This window comes from Sinohyriopsis cumingii, unplaced genomic scaffold, assembly GCF_028554795.1.
Source record: "Sinohyriopsis cumingii isolate HCF-2022 unplaced genomic scaffold, ASM2855479v2 utg000426l, whole genome shotgun sequence".
Classification (NCBI taxonomy): Eukaryota; Metazoa; Mollusca; class Bivalvia; order Unionida; family Unionidae; genus Sinohyriopsis; species Sinohyriopsis cumingii.
Window position 1 is genome coordinate 6,230,022 of NW_028315897.1, and position 23,054 is coordinate 6,253,075.

The window sequence follows — 23,054 nt, forward strand, 5'->3', positions numbered from 1 at the left end:
TTTTATTAGTTATATTCATTTTATACGTTTTTACCCCAAGATAGTAGTTTGTTTTCTGAAGTGTTTATGATTAACTTCCATTTTATTACACTTGATCTGGTGTGAAAAGTATAATTTAGTGTTTATGTAATTTATATTTTCTTTTTAGAAAGACAGTTACTTCTTTTAAATAGTGGATATTCATTTCATATTCATTGTATATTTTGCATAGCTGCCGCATACTTGTCAGAATGTCGAGGAGCATTTTCGTTGCAGGTGATTCCAATTTGAAGCAACTCAGTTGTCTTCTGAATCTTCCCAACTTATTCCTGTTGATTATTCCTGGTGCGAAATTGGTTGGAGATGTCACCAATTTTATATCCAAAGTGTTAGATGTTGTCCGAGCCCCAAAACCTGACCTGCTGATTCTTCACATAGGTTCGAATGATGTTGGAAAAGATGTTAGCATATTTACAAGGTATTTTTGCTTGTAAATTTGACTTTGAAAACATTTATTATTTGTGCCCAATATTTGCAGCATAACTATTATAAATTTCTATTGTATATTTAATGTATTATATTGATCTTACAGAGTACAACTGGCTAGTGATGAATTCCAAATATTCTCTCTAATTATAATATGGCCAGCATAATTTTCAATAACAAATTTACATGATTAGCATCCATATTGACTACTCGTCATACAGTCTAAGACATTGACCCTGATATTTATGTTTTGGGGTCAATGTTTTATTACCTAATTAATTGTGCTTGTGTAGCATGTTTTGATGTCACCTAGCATCATATTGAGAAGTCAGATTTCAGAAATATCTGAAACTTTATGCAGCCCGTATTGATGCTTTTCTACAAATTAAAGTCACACTGATTTAGCGAGATTGTTCTTACTCTGATGCCTTTTTTCTAATAAATTAAAATTCTCACACAATCATGTGGACCTGATTTCAAGTTATGTTGGCCTACATTTCATTTGCCTGAAATGTGATTTATGCCGGGAATGCCATAATCAGATTAAGTTGAAGTATGTTTCTTTAACAAAATGAACAAAAACATAAAAGTATTGAAGAAAGTGTTTCAGTAGCTTCATTTAATTCAAGATTCTTGTCACAATTTTAACTGATTTTGGTATTCTCAGCTTCCAACAATCTACATTTATTAACTAATAATCCACCAAATGCCACAAATAAACAGGCTTAACATCAGGAGGAGGGTAACATTAATTAGGTAATACATATTGCACTTTATGACAATACACTTTTTACATTGCTACAACAAAAATGAAGTGTGTTGATTGTTCCGAAATCTTGCCATATGATGTCAAAATGGGATATTTATTTTTGCTTAGAGCTTGAGAGTTGAACAAAATAACCCTGGTAGCAGATGCTTTTAAATTTTTGTATCATTTTCTTTATATTTCCCAAATGGCAGCAGTTACTATGGTGGTGAATTTCTGAAATTTTCAGTTTTATTAGTCATGTTTTGTTTGCATTTAGTTAATACTTTTTGTGCACTTCTTGCTTTCAGTTGTTACAGAGACTTTATTCGTCAGCTGCTGGAAATGAATCCCACGATGCTGGTCACTGTTTGTGGAATTCTGCCTCGAACCACCAGTAACTTTAAATCTTTTCATTGGAACTCTACTGTTTTACCAGACTTACAAAGAGGATGTGCTGCACTAAATGATGTCATTATGAGCTTAAGCCGAGAATGTGATAAGTGCCATTTTATTGACTATAACCCATTATTTGATCGAAGTATGCATTTGGCACGTGATGGACTCCATGTAAATATAAATGGTGCATATGTATTGAAAACAGTATTGGAGTCATTTGTTGTTAGTTTGGACATGGAGCAGGTAAACAGCGCTGAAAAATTGTTATCCTTGGACCTTGTCGATACCCGTATGTCTTATGCGGATGTAGTGAAGCAGTTTCCACCCAGAGATAAACTTAAGTCGATGGATTACAAGGATAAGGTGACTAACATAAATTATAGTTTTTACATAAAATCTAAACTTGCTTTTAACATGAATAAGGTCACATATTCACATCAGTCTATATTTGGTAAATGATTTTGGTATTACAGCAATATGTCCATGTTAAATCATAATGTTCTGCCCCTATTTGTTTTTAGAAAATGTCAACTTCATGTTTGTCCTTTTTAAAATGACAGGTAAAATTATTAATGTGCTTATTATATACTTAAGAGTAATTGGACTGACCAAAGTACAGAATTTTTTGTTTACATATATTGTTAATGTTTTATAATTATTTCATTTAAGGAGAGCTGCAATTTTAGCAAAAAGCCATTTATTCCCAAATTCAGGAGGTATAAACGATACAGAGTACCTGTTTCAACACGAGTTAAAAAGGTATGAGCATTTTGTATTAGATAGAGATAAAGATAAATTGAAAAATGTATCATCTAAAGTAAGAAATTATACTAAAGTCTCCCCTGCCCCCCCCCCCCCCGCATTGTTATCCCTATTTTCATGAGTCAGTTCGTCACATTTTCACATTATGGCCATAAATCTGCAAAGCTTGATATTTTTTCAATAAAATCTGGGTCAATTAATCTTCTTGACCCGGCCACAACGTCTTTTGAATAACTCCTGTCTTGAATTATATGTTGTATAATTTATTTATATTGTCCTAGTGGTGTCATATACCAGTTTCAACTACATGTTCCACTTCATGGTTCTGAGTCAAAGGTTAGGTTAGGCCTACGTCAGGCTTATCCAGGCTGCAACTTTTTAGCGATATCTGGGTTTTCACAAAGATTTCATAGAATTATTCATATGAAACGTGAATCATATGATCATGTGTCATATCTACACCCACCCATAAATTGTGAAAGTCATTGACACATCTATTGTTCATAGATCAAAACTCTTATACTCTAGCTTTATCTGTGCAGTAACTTTCTTTGTCATAACTATCTAATGCCTACTAGTTTTGCACTAATATTTTAGCGGAATTGTTTCAGTCGACCTGCTTTGTGTTGGGGGTGAAAGGTTGAATCAGATATACCACATGTACAGGCTGGAATTGTTATAAGAATTCTGATTTTTCACATATACAGTGATGTTGGTTATATAAACTCACACACAGAAAGCTTGGAATGTCCAGGTATGGTTCAAGGGGTGAAATAGACATAATGTAGCTTTTGTCTTGTCTCAGAGTTTGAAAGTCTTGTTAAATTTTAAAAATAGTTTGAGGAATTGTTCATATGAATCCGATGCTGTCAAGTCCACTCACACTCCAAAAAATGAATGTCAGTTTCTCATAGTTGGTTCCAGTTATGTGACTTTCAGCCTTAACCATCTCACAGTGTGTTAAAATGGCATTAAACATCAGTTCCATCACCATCACACCATTGCCTTTTGAACATCAAAAAAGTGGGTGTGGGAAGAGACATTTTTATTTCTTATTAAATCTGAAAGATTTTATAAATAAATTTCATGATTATTGTTAGTCTATTTTCCAAAATGTACATAGCTCGCTTGTTTCATAAGTTAGGTTTCACAGCTCAGGCAGATATATCATTCACAAGAAAAAGATATCAATTTTCTCATCCTGACATGCATCACTGTTATCTCTGCTTTATATTTATTTTAATTTCAATAAAAATGAAACTCTTTTCAGTCTCATAGAACTAGATTTTGTTCTCAGAAAAGGTTTGTTTTTCTCATGTTTTTATTATGTTGATTCCCTTTTTGATATTTCATTTCTGTTCATTTTTTACATTTACAACTAAAATGATTAAAGGTGGATAAATTGTAAGCCAATTGTCAGGTTATATTATATCATTAATCATGTTGGAAAAGCAGAAATATTTCACATTTAAATACAGAAGATTTCTTATTTACATAACAAGTTTTATTCTTAAAATCCTATGATTCAATAAGTACCATCATTATTCTAGTTGAGTTATAAGACCAGAAATTTACCTCTGATGTTGCATCTCATTTGTATTGCAATCACATTTCAGTAAATGCATATTAGCCCACTGTCATGATAATGTGTGACACAATATGTCTTTGGCATGGTTTTGACATCACTATATACCATAGATGCACAAGCCCTTGCCAGTGGGCCTAATCTGGCGTGTGAACAGTAATAATATTAAAGAAATTTGTTTTCAGCCCTCGATTGGTCTTAGAAAATGCAATCTGGTCTTTGGCCAAAACCGGTTTTACACCCTGGCTATAGACTGTGACAAGGAAACCTTATAGTTATGTAACTGATAAATTGTTAACGCTTCATTAAAAATCCAATAAAACTAATTAAAATCTTTCTCAGATGACTCCAGTTGCTCTTTATCAGTTACTATACAAATGATGACATAAATCATGCCACCTTATAAAGTTAATGCGATCTCTGAATGTGGATGTTAATTTACAGTACAATTATCTTTGTCACAATGTGCATGTTAATTTACCATTAAATTATCCTTTCATCAGCACATAATGAAATCATGCAGTGTGGCATATCTTTATTTACAGTACAAAAGCTCAGTATGTTCACTACCTTCTATATTGTTATTTTTTATAAAATTACTAGTTATTATTCAGTCATAACAAAATGTGTTCATTATGGACCAGACTGGTTTCTTTTTTCTTTCAATTCATTTTAATAATGCACATACTTCAGAAATGAAATTTGTTATATTGTTACTACTAACAATATTTGTTTTAATTTTTAAAAAAATTCCCCTGGCCTGGAGAAGTATAAAACCACTAAAAAGAATATATACAACACTCATGCAATGAGAATTTTCAATTTCTTTAAAAGGTATTAAAATCGTATTGGGGTTCCTGTGGGTATTTATGACAGCCAGTGTGTTTCAAAATTAGTGATTAGTTAACTTTTCAATTATTGTTATAATTTATAACCTAAATGCATTTGTTTTTACTTCATTTGTACATTAAATATTCAAACAATGTTGTTTACTGCTTTAATAATTGTTTTATATTTTGCCATACATTTATATGAAACATAAAAATTACAATATTTGGCATTCTAAGAAATAGAGGATTGGTACTGTACATTTAATCAATTATGTAAGGCCATGCCTGCTATAGTTTCCAATTATAGAGATTATGATCAATCCTGCAGCTTAGTTAAAAAATATGTTAACCTATTCTGCATGTCTATTTATAGATGATAATACTGAATCTGTTCACTTATACAAGAGCAAAATTTTCACACTGATTATATATTTGATTCAAGTTTATTCAATGTGCATGCGTTCATTAATACATACATTATGGGTGTGTCGATTGGAACCTGTGTAAAAGCAGCTTCAGTTTACATACTTTGTTATAGTTGTTAGTATTTAATATTGTTATTTTTCTTGTCTTTCTTTTCCCTTTTTCCAAGTGATATTTTTTTACTTGAGCAGGAAAATAATCATCAGTTATGCTATTATTTGATGATAGTAATTTACTGATATCTGTACAGCTGCGTTGCTACATTATGATTAATAAATCATCTGAGAATTGTTAACTGGTAGTGCTTGTGTACTGAACATATATACCATCATAGATTAAGAATGGCCTATTCATTTCTTTTTGTGGAAAACTGACATTGCCAGCAATATGAATCTATCTTAACATTTTATATAAACTGCATATTTGCTAAATGGTAATAATAATTGAAATTACATTTTTATGCATCTTTATTTCACAATAATATTTTATATTAGAGTGAATATTCTTCATCAGATTCCACCCCTTACAGCCAATGTGTGTAGCCATCATTATAATATTGTTCGCATATTCTTATTTTTCTTTAAAAATATTCTCTTGAAAGACACGTACGTATTTTTACATTTATAATTCGAGTGACGCATTTGCCAGGTCTTTTATTTAACTGTATCAGGTGTCCTTTTTTATGTGTCAAGAGTTATTGCTGATACTTTGATAAGTTTGTTTCAATTAATTTTTTTCTCAGGAAAATAACTATTGAAATGTTTTTGATGATATATACTTTTTATGCAGATTAGAGCAGCATGAGATAATAGTGCATGTCAGTGAGGATGTTGCTGTAATATTGCCACCAACAGCTATTCATAACATATACAAGGTAATTGTTTAGTATTAAGGTATAAATGTTAATTATCAAAGTATAAATGTTTCAGTCTGAAAGTTTAAAAAAAAGTTATTGAATAAAAGACCGGTGCTGTTTGCGGTATTATAGTTTGTTATAGAAACTACAGTGAAAGTAATGACTTTGGAAATTTACTTGTTTTAAAAATATATGATAATATAATTAACAAGGTATTTAGTTATAAATTTCAGAGCAAATGATGATATAGGCACCTTTGCATATGACTGTGTTAATGACAACATTTGTTGTTATCAAATTTGCTTGATTTTGTGCCATCATATAAAGTTTAACTTTCTAAGGATCGACATATTCATGCTGCCTGTACACACCAGAAACCAAAAGTGAAAAGATTCATCCAGAAAATCATCCCTGCAAAGGTAAGTAGAAAATACTATACAATTGTTTTTTTCTTATTTTATCATTCTAAATACTGTTTTGTGGCTAATGTTTTCACATTTGACCAGTAAAGAAGAAATCTGATCTTGAGATTTTTTATATATATTTTTGAATCACTGTTCTTTAATAATAATGAATACTAAGCTATTAAAAAGTGCAGCATTGTTAACATTTAAGTGCTTTTCTATTTTCCTAAACACTATTACTGTTGAAATATTTTTATTTTTTAGGTATTCTGCTGTCCTGAGTGCCGTGTGAAATGCACTAAGGAAGACTTTCTTTTGAACCATTACTTGAGCAGACATGTTCCTCATAGAAAGAAAATGGAGGAGATCATGTGTATGTTTCTTGAAGTAGTTATTGCCAAATTATTATTAAATTTTCAAAAAATTAATCCAGTTAATTTGCTTATTCTTGATGAAATAGATGCATTACAATTATATTGTGTTATATATTTGGTGCTTTTGACCTGTAAATTCTGTGATATGAAGTTGATTGTTTTTCATGTTCCATCATAGATACACAAATATTGTTTTATTCCTTAATTATTACTTAGCTTTTTGTTTCCTCTTTGTAAGCCTTTTCTTTAATCGAGTCTAAAACATGTATTCCTTTCCAGATAAGGATGCTTCATTCAAACCAAACCATATGAAGGTATGATATATATTAGTTTCTGCTTAAATACAATTCAGAACTTAATAATTTTAATTATGTTTACCAAAATTATATTTTGGCTTCTTGTGTTAAGGCAGCCATCACTTGTTTTGAATGAGGACAACTTATACTACTTCGTTTGTTTAGTTTGTTCCAGAAATACTTACATAACTAATTCATGGTGTACATTTTTTAATTAATGCATATGATTCATGATTGGGTATTTGCGCACACACACACACACACACATAGTTACTTCAACATGACACATAAAGTTGACTTAAATAAAATTATTTCTGAAGCCTTAATACAGTCCATGTTATATTTTAATGTTCCTATAATAATATCTTGAAAAGATATCAATTTTCTTTTTGATGATAATAATTCATGCATAAATTAAAATTTATCTTCCAACATAATCAGGGTACAATTTTCATCTTTGTTGATATCTGTGTATGTATAGCTATTTAATACTTCTAGTGTCCTATTTATAAATGCTCAACAACCCTCAATCATTGGCTTTATAGTGAATTTACCCTTTTTCAGGATGAGATATATACTTGTAAAGCATCCAGTCACATAAGTTCCATAACTGATAGTGATTTTATTGCATTGGATGTTCCTGAAATGCAGTTATTTGGTAAATATACATTTCAGTATTACAGTTATGTATCTGGTCTGTTTACTATTTTCATCTCTCTCACTTTCTGAGTGTGTCTATATATATATATATATATATATATATATATATATATATATATATATATATATATATATATATATATATATATATATATAGTGCCATCCTAATGTGCCGTTTTATTAAGACTGAGGTATAGAATGTGTAAAGTGGAACTTTAATGTGACTTAATCGTTTTCCCTTTATTTAATTTGAACATTATTTTGTGTCTTTCACAATAAATGATTCAACATTTATTTGTCAATAAGGCATGAATAATTTCCTTTCAGACACGATACTCAGCTTTGTGGATTTAATGCCATATATCATCCGTGATAGTCATTTTTTATCAGAAAGAAAACCAGGGTATTACGATATAATATTTACTCTGGCTCAAGACGCTGATGCCTTTAGTAATATCATTAAGCAAATTATCAGATCTTTCTTATGCTGTTTCTCGCCATTGTATAAGCACATACCTTGCATACTCATGCAAAATTCCTGTCAACAAAGTGATGCCATGCCACATTTAACATCACCTTGAATACAGTTGTTACATATTGTTGATGGATGTTTCGTTCATTTATTATTAAATTTATCATCTTTATCAATATATAGGCATGAAATGTGAACAAAGAGACAAAAGAGATCAAACAGTGCTGTCAAACTGTTTGTCATTTGTAAAGAAAATTGCTGCATTTTGTTGGAAGAACTTTGCAAAAATGAAACTGATCCTTTCTGGTGATGTTGAAGAAAATCCTGGACCTCCAGTGGTAATTATTTCTATATTGTCATCTATACCTTTGTGAGAAAGCTTGCCAGAGCTTCTTATGGGTTGGTTGTTTTTCCTGGGGTTTTCCCTGGTTCCTCCTCAACCAATTAATACGGGCTCCCATGTATAGCCTATCGTGTGCTAAAAAATGGCGTTAAACCCCACAACAACAACAACAACAACATACCTTTTGGGTACACACATTTTATTTTTTTCTCCCTTCTGTTCACAATATATATATTAAAAATTATCATACGAGGAATTGATATGTATATCACTAAAACATAATATGTATCAATGAGAAATAAGTTCTAGGAAATTCCTGATCGGCAAATATAACTAGCAGTAGTGTGTACAGTCAGAACTGTGAACGTTTCTATGCAGTGTGAGTGATCATAATAAACCAAATTTAACTCATTCGGCCCCATAGGTTTTTGTCTTTTTTGCCTGAAATGTGCGTAGGAAGGACATTTGGGGTACTATTTTTGAATACATCGTAATACAGCTGTTTTAAACAAATTATCCATGAGAATAATGACTAGTTGTATTAGAAACATCAATTTCTGCTTCAGGGCTTTGAAGTAGGGTACAGCCTCATCACGCCTACAGACAGGATCGGGGCTGAATTGGTTAACTGCCAGTGTTTCCTTAATATACAAGATTAGCATTTTAAACTTATTTGTTTTCCTGGTCATCTTTTTCTCTTTTTTTTATACTTTTAAAAGGTAGGAAAATACTTTCAAACAGGTTCAGTTTTGTTTAACACGTGAATTAGTTCTCATAGTTACAGTATTTTAGTTCCCCATATCATGCCCTATTCTTCTAATCTAGATCGAATGTTCCTGGGAATCTTGCACAGAAACATTCCAAACAGAGCAGCTTTTAGGACAGCATGTAATAGGTCATATTCATCCTGGCATGTTATGTCAATGGAAAGACTGTGCTTTTACCAGTTACGATGGAAATGAGTTGGAAACACATGTATTAAAACACATTTATTTGGTATGTAATCTTACAGTTTTTGCATTTTTTTGTCTACATTGTAGAGTGTGACTCAGTTATTGTCATATATTTCTTTTTTCATTCATTCATGAATAATGTAGTCCTTAAAACATAATAATAGTGCACTGAAACTTTTGAAAATGTCAATCACATGCTACAGTCATCACAAATTGGTTACATCACAGACAAAATTAAATAAGTTGGGCTATGAAAATTATTTGGCCTAGAAAAATCTGCTGTGGCCAGTAACACTAGTTTGGTCCTTATGAAGACCTTAATCATAATTATAGTAACTTTGTAATGACAATATTAACTGCTTCATTATTACAATTGTACTTATTTGGCTTAAATATTCCATATACTGTGTAACATATTAAAATAATCTTCTTCATAGTAACATTAATGAAGAAATGTATTTCAGCAGTGGCAGGTGAAACTGGAAGAGGAACTTTCTTTCAAAACCAGCTACAGCATTAGTCATATATAAAATACAATTATTTCTGATGACCTAACCATGTTTTTGGTTACTTGCTATGAATTTCTTCATCTTTAAGTTGTGAAAATCTGACTGTTGGTGAATGAGAGCCCAGTTCTTTATTCACTGTCATGGTTTTAAGGCCATCTTGATTATCATATGAGTTAATTCTTGGACAACATTTGAATGTTTAGAATATATTTTGTTTTCAGCTTCTTTATGTACTGTTCTCTGGAATATACATGATATTTAAGGTTTTGTTGTAATGAAAAAAATTACTTATTTTAAACATTTAAAAAAAATATTTTATCACATTTGCAGGAACAGTTTTCTTTTCATTCCATTGAAAAATGGCAACAAGGTTTACCTCTTGGACAGTTATCAAAAATAACTAGTGATCTGCATTTATGTCCAGTGCCATTGGTGAGATATTACAATGATGGTCATTAGAAATGCGCCTTGAAATTAAAAAATGCATGTTTTTGGTTCACTGATAGTTCTATTTATCACATAGCTTTCATTATCATATCAGTTATCCATATTGTATGGTATAGTTAAACTTAGGATTTCTTAATTTTCTGTGATCTAGTTTTACCTTTATTATTTTGTAACATGAAATTTTGTGACAGTTTCTTAATATTCCAACTTTAATTATTTTTCAGTGGATATTTCATGATAAGTTTTATTTCATTTGCTGATTTGAAAGTAATTATTTACCTAAACTAATTTGTTCAGTTCCTATATTTTTTTTTCCTCTTACATATATAAAATATTGCTATATGCAGAATGAGCAGTTATATTGGAACTGATTAAGACAATATTCCACTCGAGGAATAGTTTAATTATAATGTAATACATTACTACTAATGCGTACCTTGATTATTTTTTATTTTTTAGGTAATCAGCTCACCCTCTTTTCTCATTTAACTTTCAGTCTGTGTGTAATGTCTCTCATACATAACAATCTGCATAGTTTCCTAATAATTAAGCTCATTTGATAACATTTTGATGATAACAAAGATCTTTATAAAATAGTATTTATAGTGATATTCAAGATGTTTTATTTACAGTTGACTTTATTTTTCTGTCAACAGCGAAGCAAACTGCATCTCCTTTTACTGGATGAAGATTTCAGAATGCCACCAAAATACCCATACACTATTGAAGATCACAGCCAGTACTTATCTATGCTAAACAGTTCCAATGCTCGTGAATTTGAAAAGCAAACTGCAGAATATATTTGCAAGAGGCAGCTTCTAGGAGAAAAGTGGACAACAGATGACAGTATAGAAGTTAAAACTCCTGTGTCAAATTCTTTACAGCAGGAAGCCGCATTACATCCTACAGATATTAACAATAAAACTTTATCCAGGAAAAGAAAGTCAGATTTATCAGAAGTTAGCATTGCTAAAAATGTGTTTACAACCAATTTGGAAAAGTGCCATAAAGCCATTTACATAGAGCATGACATCATCAGTCAGTTGATAGAGTGCCATTTCATGGATTCGAAGAATAAGCAGCTTCAACAATTTGAGGATGCTGCTATAAATATAGCCACTTTTCCTAATTGTACTGAGGGAGTATTCGTATTTACTTTACTTAAAATTATAAATGACAGCAGTGAAGCACCATTTTATTATATGCGATATATTGAATCAGGATATTATCAAAATTTTATGGTGGAGAATTTTTCACATCTAATATGTGAGAAATTGACTATCTCAAAAGAATCACTTTTCTTGTGCAACATTGCCACTGATGAAGATAAAAAAAAAGGTAACACAGAGGAAAATGAAAGGTTCACATAAAAGTCATAGCAGACCAGATAAAGTATATAAATATAATTTAAGTAATTTGAAGGAAAGAAAACTACAACTTGCAGAGCATGCTGAAAATTTCACCAACTTGGAATTATGTGCCTGTTTTGTTCTAACCACTCGCAAAAGATTCACTGTTAAAATCGGCAAAGATGTATCGGATGCCTATTACATGTCCTGTGACAATGAAATGCTGAAGACTCCTGCTATTCGTGATATCATATGTCATTATCCAGAGATCAGAATTTTGGATCGTTATGAGAAATCTTCAGTAGACTTTCTAAAAAGTTTTGCTTCTGTTGAGTCTCTATATGAACAAAGTATTATGCTAAATTTATTATCAAATGACCATGGAATTGACATAATAAAATTTCTGTATCGCTTTTCTATCTGTTATAGTGCTAAATCATTAAGGAACAAGGCGCTTTATCTTTACAAGAACAAACAATTTGGTGAATTATTCAAAGTCTACAGAGACCTTTGCCAGGAAAATGATCACAATAATAGTGCCAGTGAAAATATTGTGTATCATGCTGAACCTGCGCCAGTACGTAGGAAAATGTTCACACCACGTGGAAAGATTGTGACAGCAGAAATGGTATTGAAAACTGTTGACCTAAAGAATGAAAATGTAATGAAAGATATAAGTATCTATGATAATTTCAAGAAACAGCTACTTGAATATGGAGATTTAGTTATACAGGTTTTTGATGAGCACAAATTAATTGCTGTCATGAATGACTATGATGACGAAACGGGAGAATTCAAGAAGTCTGAGTATGTCGTGACGACAAGGGAGCAGTTTGAAAATGGAATGTTCTACACTTGTACATGTAAAATTTATCGCACACTTTTAGAATGTTTCAGTGATATAGAAGAAGAACAGTATGATGCCTTGGATATAAATGGTATAAAGTGCATGCATTGTCGAGTATTAAAAGAAGACATTTTTCCAAATATTGAAAGTGATGAAAATGCAGCAATTACAAACATACAAGCAGTGATACAGAGAAGTCTATCATTCAAAGATATGAAGGTAGTTGAGTTGTCATCTTGCCGACCAAATACAAAGAATTTTCAGTCTTGCATGATGATGAAATTTCATTTGTACATTTAACGTTCAGTGACCGTGTTCAGCGTTTTATACTTTCATGTACAAATGGTTTCTGCAGAAGTAGAAAGAGATTCAAAAGAAATGTAGATTTGCTCACTAAAGGAGGAAACCTATGTTGCCATTTGCTGGAACTAAAAAATGCGCCTCATTACTGGATGGAGTTTTCCAATTGTTTATTTAATGATACTGCAGATGATTTGTAAACTGAAGCCTTTACTGAAAGTATGGATGTTGAAATGAATATTGAAGACCAGTTTTCAACAGGAAATGACTCAAACTTTAATGTCAATGATGGACTTTGGTCCTTTCCTTGTGTAAGTACACATTCAGCACGAAAACAGCAAGATTCAAAATTGGCCAAGAACATAAGGGAAAGATACATTTGGATCACTTCAGACTTTAGCAATATCGAAAATGGTTGTGTAAAAGGACCTGACCTTGTGAATGAGATACCAGAGTTTTCATGTCAGTGCGGTGCTGGGTGGACTGATTTAGATCATTTAAATGGTAAAACTGTTTTTGATCGTACATTGACCATTTACACAAAAATTGCACCAGTGCATTGTAGAGTTTTAACACGAATATGTGTTAAAACTGAAGCACCATGTAAAATAAAATGGGATGAAAGGCAATCTCTGTGCATTCATGTTGCTACAAGGGACACTGCTGCAGGTGATGAGATTGGATGGGCATTTGTAAACCAGGTTTTGTGTTCTAAATTGACGTTTTCATCATTTTGTGACCTTAGAACTAAAGATTACCGTGAATCAAATCCAGATTTCCGCACATTCATGGATCATGTAGTATTTAGGAAATGGTGGTTCAGCTGGGCTTCAAATATGATGATAGATTTCAGAAAACCCTGTCCAGTTTGTGGGTTTGCCCCAAATCAGCTTGCATGTGATGGAACGAAAGTTGGAGTTGGGTTTCGCAATGCTAACTTTGAGGAAATAAGCAAACCAGATGACCCTGATACCATCTTACCAACACTGCACAGAAGAATGACAAGATGTTTCCTTCCTGACAGGACAGGCATTGATACAGATAGCTTAAAACAAGCCAGAGAACATTTGCATTACATAAGCAGTGTAATTTTAAAAGAAATACCACAGCAGGAGATTCTGCCACATGAAGAACAATTTAACAGAAATAATTTACTTTTGTCTTTGTTATGTGATTCAGTTAAGCCGGTTTTCAGACGATTTCTTGCACACATGTCAGAGGATGAAAATATTTTACCAGATGAAAATATTGCATTTGCTAATGTTGTTAAAATGTTGTCTACAACAGCTCCTATCATTAGCTTGATCCCTCATACGTATTTGGATTGCATTGTAGAACTTTTGGATCATATGGCAGGAGAAAAGGTTAATAATGGTGGAGATCTTTTCTTCAATAGAAAGATGCAGGAAATGCGTGAATATTCACCTGAAATAAGAGATTTGATTGCAACATCAATGCTTGGCAACATTAATGAGAATGGTAAAGATTGTATACGCCAAGATGTAGTTGACTTCATTTGTTATTTAATAACACAAGTTAGTGAAATAAATGTAACTCCAGCTGAACCTGCATTGCCACAGTTTGGTACTTATAATCCTCCAAAGTTCGGGAGAGCATACTATTTTTCTGAGTCGGGAAAGAAATTGCGTTCAGTCAGAACATTTTCTATTGACTGTGAAAGGAAAACAACATTGGCTTATGATGATCCACCTTTAGATCATGATCGCTGTGAAAAATATTTCTCTAAAACTCATATTTCCGCACCTGGTACTTCATCTTTATTTCTTTGGTTCTGTCCTAATCATGGACATTGTTATGGATTTCATATGACAAATGCCGAAGGACGTAAAGACCCATCAGCATCAATTTATTCCCACTTGGAAACTCCACCAAAGAATATATTTTATGACTTTGCATGTAATCTCCATGAGTATTGTTTAAACCGAGAAAGTGGCTTTTTTAGAGATGTTAGATTCTTCCATGACATTTTCCATGGATTTGCTCACAAATGTTCCTGTGCATATCGATCATCAAGACTGATTGGATTTGACTCTATAAATTCTTCAATATGTGAACAATTTAACAGTTTCATTCAGTGTATTAAATCATCAGCTCGTCAAATGACCCAAGAACATTTTTGCTTCTACTTACAATTTTTCATACATGAATGGAATGTAAGAAAAAGTGAAAGGTATCAAAAACAAATGACAGTTGCTTTAGCTGGAGTTTAGATGTATGTTATAGATCATTGGAACACCTTCATATTCTTAAATTTCTTTGCTGCATTTTCCATTGTTTTGTTTGATACAATTTCTGGGTATATTATTGCAGTTGAGGGAGTAATTTTTACTCCAAAATTTAGATGTGAAACATATTTACGATATATAAAATGATCATAAACAGAGACAAATTTCATAAAGTAATGTAAAGATACTTTTTTCTATTAAAAAAATGACATTTGATATTATTGTTACACATGATAAGATGTCAGATTAAGTTGAAGGTTGAAAAAGCATCCGAAGATTCCAAATAGGTACTTTTGTTTATATTTCTAAGTTTTAAAAGACTTATTTTCGTAACTACATTGAAATAAACTTATTACGGTTTCTACTGTACGTTATTAAGCAGTATTATAGTAAACACATTCCAGATTTTCCATGCTCAGTTTTTTTTTCAGATTATTAAATATAAGGGTTTATTGTACATGAAAACAAGAATCACAACTTTTTGCTTTATTAAAAATCGTTGCCATCTTTTCCAGTAGCAGCATACCTTTATTCTTTCAATAGTTCACTGACATACTAACCATCATTGGTACTCTGCCATAAGAAATGTTTAAGTTTCCATTGGCTCATATGTAGTTTGTCTTGTGCTTTCATCTCTATATCCTGAGATATGTAAAGTTTCCCATTTTTCAATCAGTATCCAAATATATACTTCCCATGTGAGCCTGAAGTTAATTTGCATTAAACAAATCTCATTTACATGTTCTAGCCTCACAAAATATGGCTTCATTTTTTTCCTATGCCGCCATTCCAACTTTTCAACATCCTTTACCTGATCACAATTTCCAAAGCCTAGATCTTTTTAATATCTCCAGTCTTTGCCCACTGTTTCAGCTTCTTAGGGTTTTCACATTTGTTCTTTTGAAGATTTGTCCTTCATGCCTGTTTTTTTTCATCTATTTTTATTGTGTTTATAATCATTTTTTATTATACTCATCCATAATACTATAAATACAAGCTTTAGTACTATTCACTATTGCTGCTATATCTTTAATCAAATGTACTTGACAAATGTATCCATATTTTAACACCCACTTAGACATTTTTATTTGCTCCATTAAACAAAAAATTCTACATTTATCAATCAACATTAGCGATTCACTTCATCATTACCCGACCACTATCACTAATTTCTTTTGGTCTGTTACACTTTAAACATTTGGATTGTAACTGACAAACTCTGATAAAATTATTTTACAATCCTTATGTTTCTCCAGTCATACTTTAAAGAATTATTGTTCATTTTACTACTGTATTAAAAATTATACACTTATATTTTGTGGTTAATTTCAAAAATGTTAACTGGCACAAATGTTGTGTGTATCAGTCAACAGAAAAATTAATAGACAGCTGGAGATCGTTTTAGTTCTTTATTTCATAAATTTTGCTAGCTTTTCTTATTCAGATGCTACTAACATTTTAGTTTTTTTCACTGCTCAGCTCTTAAACTGCAGGTAAATGGCACAGTATTTGCCTTTTTTCCGTCCTTTCATAATGATGTAAATTCATTAATTTTTTCATTGCCCTCATACTTTTATATACATATATTACATTTGCAAGTTAACTCCTGCTGGTTAGAATGACATGTTAATAACATGTTAGTGGTTTGCACTGCTCAGCTCCTTATACTGAAGGTAGAAGACACGACACATTATTAGCTTTATTTCTAATGTTTTCATACTGTTATATAGTTAGCAATTCTTCCATTAACCCCATACCTTTTTTATAAATTACATTACATTTAATACAGGGGCCCCGAGTGGTCTAATTACAAGCAGTTTATTGTCTCCAGGTATTGTCCTGAAGGTCAACGGTCAAAAAGAAATGTATATTTATCAACATAACACTTACCAGAGAGCCATAACTATCGTCCGATCTTTGATGTACTTTTTTTTTTTTTTTTTTTTTTTTGTGTACTCTAATGCTAATGCTAGAGTGCCTGCAAGTTAACTCCTGCCGGACAGAACAACATGTTAATAACATGTTAGTGGTTTTCGCTGCTCAGCTCCTTAAACTGCGGGTATTAGCTTTACTTCTCATGTTTTCATAATGGTATATAGTTAGCAATTCTTCCATTAACCCAATAATTTTTTGATAAATTACGTTACATTTAATACATAGGTCTTAATTTTGCTTCATTATGATATTATGTCAACTTGTGAAATTGACAAGAGCAGTTTAAATTTGACTGACATCATGATGAGTAAGTATATGATTTCCTCATTCTTTAAATATGAAACCAATAATGATAAAATGACCTTTTCTATGATTTTGATACAAACTTATATGTAAATAAGGTTTTAAATATTTTCCTCCTGCTGTTTTATTTTATTTTACTTTCTTTTTGTACACTAATATTAGGATTACTGTCAGATCTTTGTTTGGGGGCCCCAAGTGGTCTGAAGCGCCATCAGTGTTACGGATCACTGTCATCTCACCTCTGTCTGCGTGGGCTCGAGTTGCTGGTTTGGCCTATGTTGGCATGTGAGAAAGCTTGCTAGTAGCTTCTCGTGGGTCGGTGGTTCTTTCCGGGGTTTCCCCGGGTTCTTCCTCCACCATTAATACTGGCCGCCATGTATAGCCTATCTTGTGCTGAAAAATGGCGTTAAACCCTCCAACGACACCAAGATCTTTGTTTTATTTACATTAAATCTTCACTTATTTTGAGAGTCATGGTCTAAACTGCGAATATTCTTCGTTCCTTCAATGTTAAACAAATTTGTATGTTATGTTAATATTCAAGAGTAGAATAAAAATGGCCTAAGTTTTGACTTTTTCGGTGCAACAGATGCACAATTCAAATATTCATTATTTTAACAAAATGTATTATCTGTAATAGTGCTAATATCTTCATTATGTTTATAGCAGCCAATGTTTTCAATCGCGTTTATAATACATTATCCCTATTTAAGAGTAGAACATTATTTCCACTTCTTACTGATAATAGCTTCACATTTGTTTGCCCATTTGATAATTTAATTTTGTTTAAATTTATTTTCTTAGTATTATTCACCTTATCCAGGTAGTAATGGGTCAGGAATCTATTACACCGACTGCCTCATTGTTCTTTATAATTGCACATTACTGTAAGTGTAATAATGGTTAACACTAGTACATAGTATTAGATTGTAATTGTAAATTGATTGCACAATTGATTATTGTTTGGGGAGCTAGACAGAGATATATAAATAATTTATTGTAATATTTTTTTAATAATTATTTTTTGTTTTTTTGCACTCCAATGCTAATGCTAGAGTGCCTGCAAGTTAACTCCTGCCAGACAGAACAACATGTTAATAACATGTTAGTGGTTTTCACTGCTCAGCTCCTTAAACTGCGGGTAGACGGCACAGTATTAGATTTACTTCTCATGTTTTCATAACGGTATATAGTTAGCAATTCTTCCATTAACCCAATACTTTTTTTAATAAATTACGTTACATGTAATACATAGGTTTTAATTTTGCTTCATTGTGATATTATGTCAACTTGTGAAATTGACAAGAGCAGTTTAAATTTGACTGACATCATGATGAGTAAGTATAGGATTTCCTCATTCTTTAAATATGAAACCAATAATGATAAAATGACCTTTTCTATGAATTTGATACGAACTTATATGTAAATAATGTTTTAAATATTTTCCTCCTGCTGTTTTAATTTATTTTACTTTCTTTTTATACACTAATATTAAGATTACTGTCAGATCTTTGTCTTACTTAAATAAATCTTCACATATTTTGATAGTCATGATCTATACTGCGAATATTCTTCATTCCTTCAATATTAAACAAGTTTTTATGTTAATATTCAAGAGTAGAATAATGGTCTAAGTTTTGACTTTTGAATATTATTATTAATGTGGTTTGGATGTATGTAATAGTTACAACACATTATTTTTTCAAATACAGTTTTATGAACAAGGTTAATAATATTTATTTTGAAGAAATATCTACTTAAAAATTGCAAGCAGTTTATTGTCTCCAAGTATTGTCTTGAAGGTTAACGGTCACAAAGAAATGTATATTTATCCACATAACAGTCACCAGAGTCATAAATCTTGTCCGATCTTTAATGTACTACTTTTTTAAATTTATTTATTTATTTATTTATTTATTTTTTGTTTCACTCTAGTGCTAATGCTAGAGTGCCTACAAGTTAACTCCTGCCGGACCGAACGACATGTTAATAACATGTTAGTGGTTTTCACTGCTCAGCTCCTTAAACTGCGGTTAGACGGCACAGTATTAGCTTTACTTCCCATCTTTTCCTAATGGTATAGTGTAAGTAATTCTTTCGTTAACCCAATACTTTTATATATTTCATTCCATTCAATACATGGGTCTTAATTTTTCTTCATTATGATGTGATATCTACTGCTGAAATTGACTAGCGCTATTACCCCTTAGGATAATGACCAACTGATGTTTATGTTTTATATCATCAGTTGTCATATATTTTATTGGGTTTTAGTGAAATGCATCAGACATCTTCATTTATTTTAACTTTTTAAATAATGTTATTTCAAGATTTTCATATAAAATCTTATATTGCTGTATCTGTTGTTATTAAATTTTGTTTTCTTCTTCAAAATACTTTTGTATTATGATTGTGGCTGTCAATAAATAAAATAAAGTTTCCAAAATAACATTTCAATTTTTTTATCTCTCTTACTCGCTCTCTCGATCGCTGTCATTTGCACTCTCTCTCTCTCTCTCTCTCTCTCTCTCTCCTTCCTAACTACCGGTATATTCTGAGAGACTGTGTGCTGTGTCCTGTTCATTCTAAGCCAACTTGGATATGCGAGAAAGCTTGCCGGTAGGTTCTCGTGGGTCGGTGGTTCTTTACGGTGATATCCCGGCTTTTTCCTCCACCATTAAAGGGGCCCCGAGTGGCCGAGTGGTCTAAAGCGCTCTTCGTTACGGATCACTGCCATCTCACCTCTGTCTGCGGCGGTTCGAGTCTAAGATTCAGCCAATGTGGGCATGTGAGAAAACTTGCCAGTAGCTTCTCGTGGGTCGGTGGTTCTTTCCGGGGCTTTCCGGGTTCTTCCTCCACCATTAATACTGGCCGACATGTATAGCCTATCGTGTGCTGAAAAATGGCGTTAAACCCCACAACAACAACAACATCCTCCACCATTAATACTGGCCGCCATGTATAGCCTATATTGTGCTGAAAAATGGCGTTAAATCCTATAACAATGAAAACAACAACAACAACTCTCTCTCTCTCTCTCTCTCTCTCTCCTTCCTAACTATATTCTGAGAGACTGCGTGCTGTGTCCTGTTCATTCTAAGCCAACGTTGATATGCGAGAAAGCTTGCCGGTAGGTTCTCGTGGGTCGGTGGTTAACCCCCAATTCCCTACATGCGTACGTGCTAAATGGACGGCCCCTAAGTAGTTATTGACATTGGTTCAATTAAATAAACGTTCTAAGATAATAAATATCGATTCAATGCATATCAGCAGTAACTGCAAGAGCAAATGAGGGGCCTGATTTGGATCCTTTTGGCCAGGTCCCTTAGACTTATGTGCGGTGACCACCATCGTGAGCATGGCATTTGGAAATAAACTTTTAAAAAATTATTATATAAAACTTAAGTTACAATTTTCTTCCATCACTTACGGGCGAACCCTCCACCTCTCTCTCTCTCTCTCTCTCTCTCTCTCTCTCTCTATATATATATATATATATATATATATATATATATATATATATATATATGTGTGTGTGTGTGTGTGTGTGTGTGTGTTTGTATTAATTCACAGATAACAGTAACCCTAACCATAACGTAAACAACTGCATTTTACTCCTAAACCGTTTGATTTATTGTCATTAACAAAGCTATAGGGCTCTAAGATACAAATACTGTAGTCAAAACAGCAACAAATCGCATGTCCTTTCAGACCAACATTGCCGTTGGGTGGAAAACTATAGTGATAAATATGGGGATTTTTGTTGGCCGGGAAAATGCCAACAAAACACTAATAGGACAGGTAGGGAAAGCGAATATGAACATAAGCTCTCCGAGATAGACATAACCAGAACATGCATTCCTAAACATGGGTTTGAAGTTCAAGCCAACAACTAAACTTCTACATAGAAAATTTCAGTAACAGGTAAAGAATTTACTAGAAAATTCACGGTAATGAAGTTTTTAAATGGTAAACAAAACATAACGAAAACATAATTTGTAATGATAAAGTTCTTGGTACCCGCAACATTCAGCCTCCTGCGATTCATTGTGATGGAAATAACAGAACGAACTTGTATGCAGGCATCACAGTATATACCCGAAAAATCGCAAAGAGATAAATGTGATTGTACAAAGATTAATAAATTATAAATTTATTGCAAATAAAATTTCCGGCTACTTAAGTCCACCGATAATGTTAGACATAGGCACATTTACACCTTGCTAAAAATTCAGAAATTTCAATCTTGGTCAGTCACTTCTAAAATTCCCACATGAAGGCCCATCGTTCATTTATAGTGAGCGAATCGTATAACATTGCGCAATAAAGATACTCCTTTTTGGCGTGTGTGAACTGGATTTTTAACGTAGCTTTAACAATGTTTAAGCATTGGGGCATCATACCGGAGACATGTAGCATGATGTCCCACCCAGTCACATTATCCTGACACCAGGCCGACCAGTCCTACCACTAACCTCTTAACGCTGAGCAACTAGCGAGGCAACTGTGTATACCATTTTTATTAATCTTTGGTATGGCTCGGCGTGGGTTCGAACCGGCGACCAACCTCATCCTAGAAGGAAGCTATAACAACCAGGCCACTGGGGCGGTCCCTTTTACGGCTAAACATATGGCGTATCAGAAACTAAGTGTTAGGGAACTATTTCAAGAATAACCACGACCAGAAAGCCCCGTTTTAGAAGTTAAAAAATTGTTAAAGCTGGGTTTTAAAAAGTATAACTTTTAATTTAACTGTAATTGGTTCCTACAAATATCTGACACGTTAAAGCCAACCTACACGTGCTAACTCTTGCACATACCTTCCTTCCATTCTAAACACACTTTTATTTGCATTCTGAAATCTCATATTATTAGGTTACACATAGATTATGTTGCAGAAATGGAAGATTTTCATAAAGCAAAAATACAAGGAAAATGACAAAATTACCAAACTCTTAAAAGATGTATCTCGTCAAGGCGCATCTTTTGACAGAACTGTTATAAAATTCGGATGATCTGTCCGATAGCTACAACCCTAACCATAAACCTAACCCCTACATATGTGGGGGCGCTAAGTGCTGCAGACAGACGAACCACTATATACCACTATATACAAAATATCTCGCCAAGGTCGATCTAGGAAAGAAAACCGCATGACCAGTTTCCAAGTAATTACAGGGATATTTCATAAAAAAATCATAAAAGCAACCCTAAATGACAAATATCCATTTTCAAATCGAAACATCTGTATTGATTTTGATGAAAAAGTAAATATCGATAGGGCTCCATGAGACACGGATTGCGGTGAAAACCGTCCGAATCATAATGTCCGTCCGTACGTTATTACCAGAAAACCACAACACTAAACCATAACCCTAATTAACAAGAATGACATTTTCTCCAAAATGACTCAACTGATTTTAATCAACGATGTTTCGTTGGATTACTCTTGACAACGCTCATCTTGGGACACAAGTATCGTAAAATTACTATAATCTGTCCGCTCGATACAGTGCAAAAAGCTCATTTCACATTACAGTGAGCGTTGTAG

General features: G+C 32.5%; 1 pseudogene across 1 annotated transcript; it reads left to right on the forward strand.

The window, feature by feature from the left end:
• The first annotated feature begins 230 nt into the window (after window positions 1–230).
• LOC149774123 (uncharacterized) lies at window positions 231–15,304 on the forward strand (annotated as a pseudogene). The gene is made up of 12 exons (XR_016417071.1): window positions 231–457; window positions 1,922–1,972; window positions 2,279–2,368; window positions 5,999–6,083; window positions 6,407–6,484; window positions 6,734–6,842; window positions 7,123–7,157; window positions 7,704–7,797; window positions 8,455–8,609; window positions 9,440–9,610; window positions 10,407–10,508; window positions 11,180–15,304. The product of XR_016417071.1 is annotated as an uncharacterized LOC149774123 (transcript).
• Window positions 15,305–23,054: the final 7,750 nt, after the last annotated feature.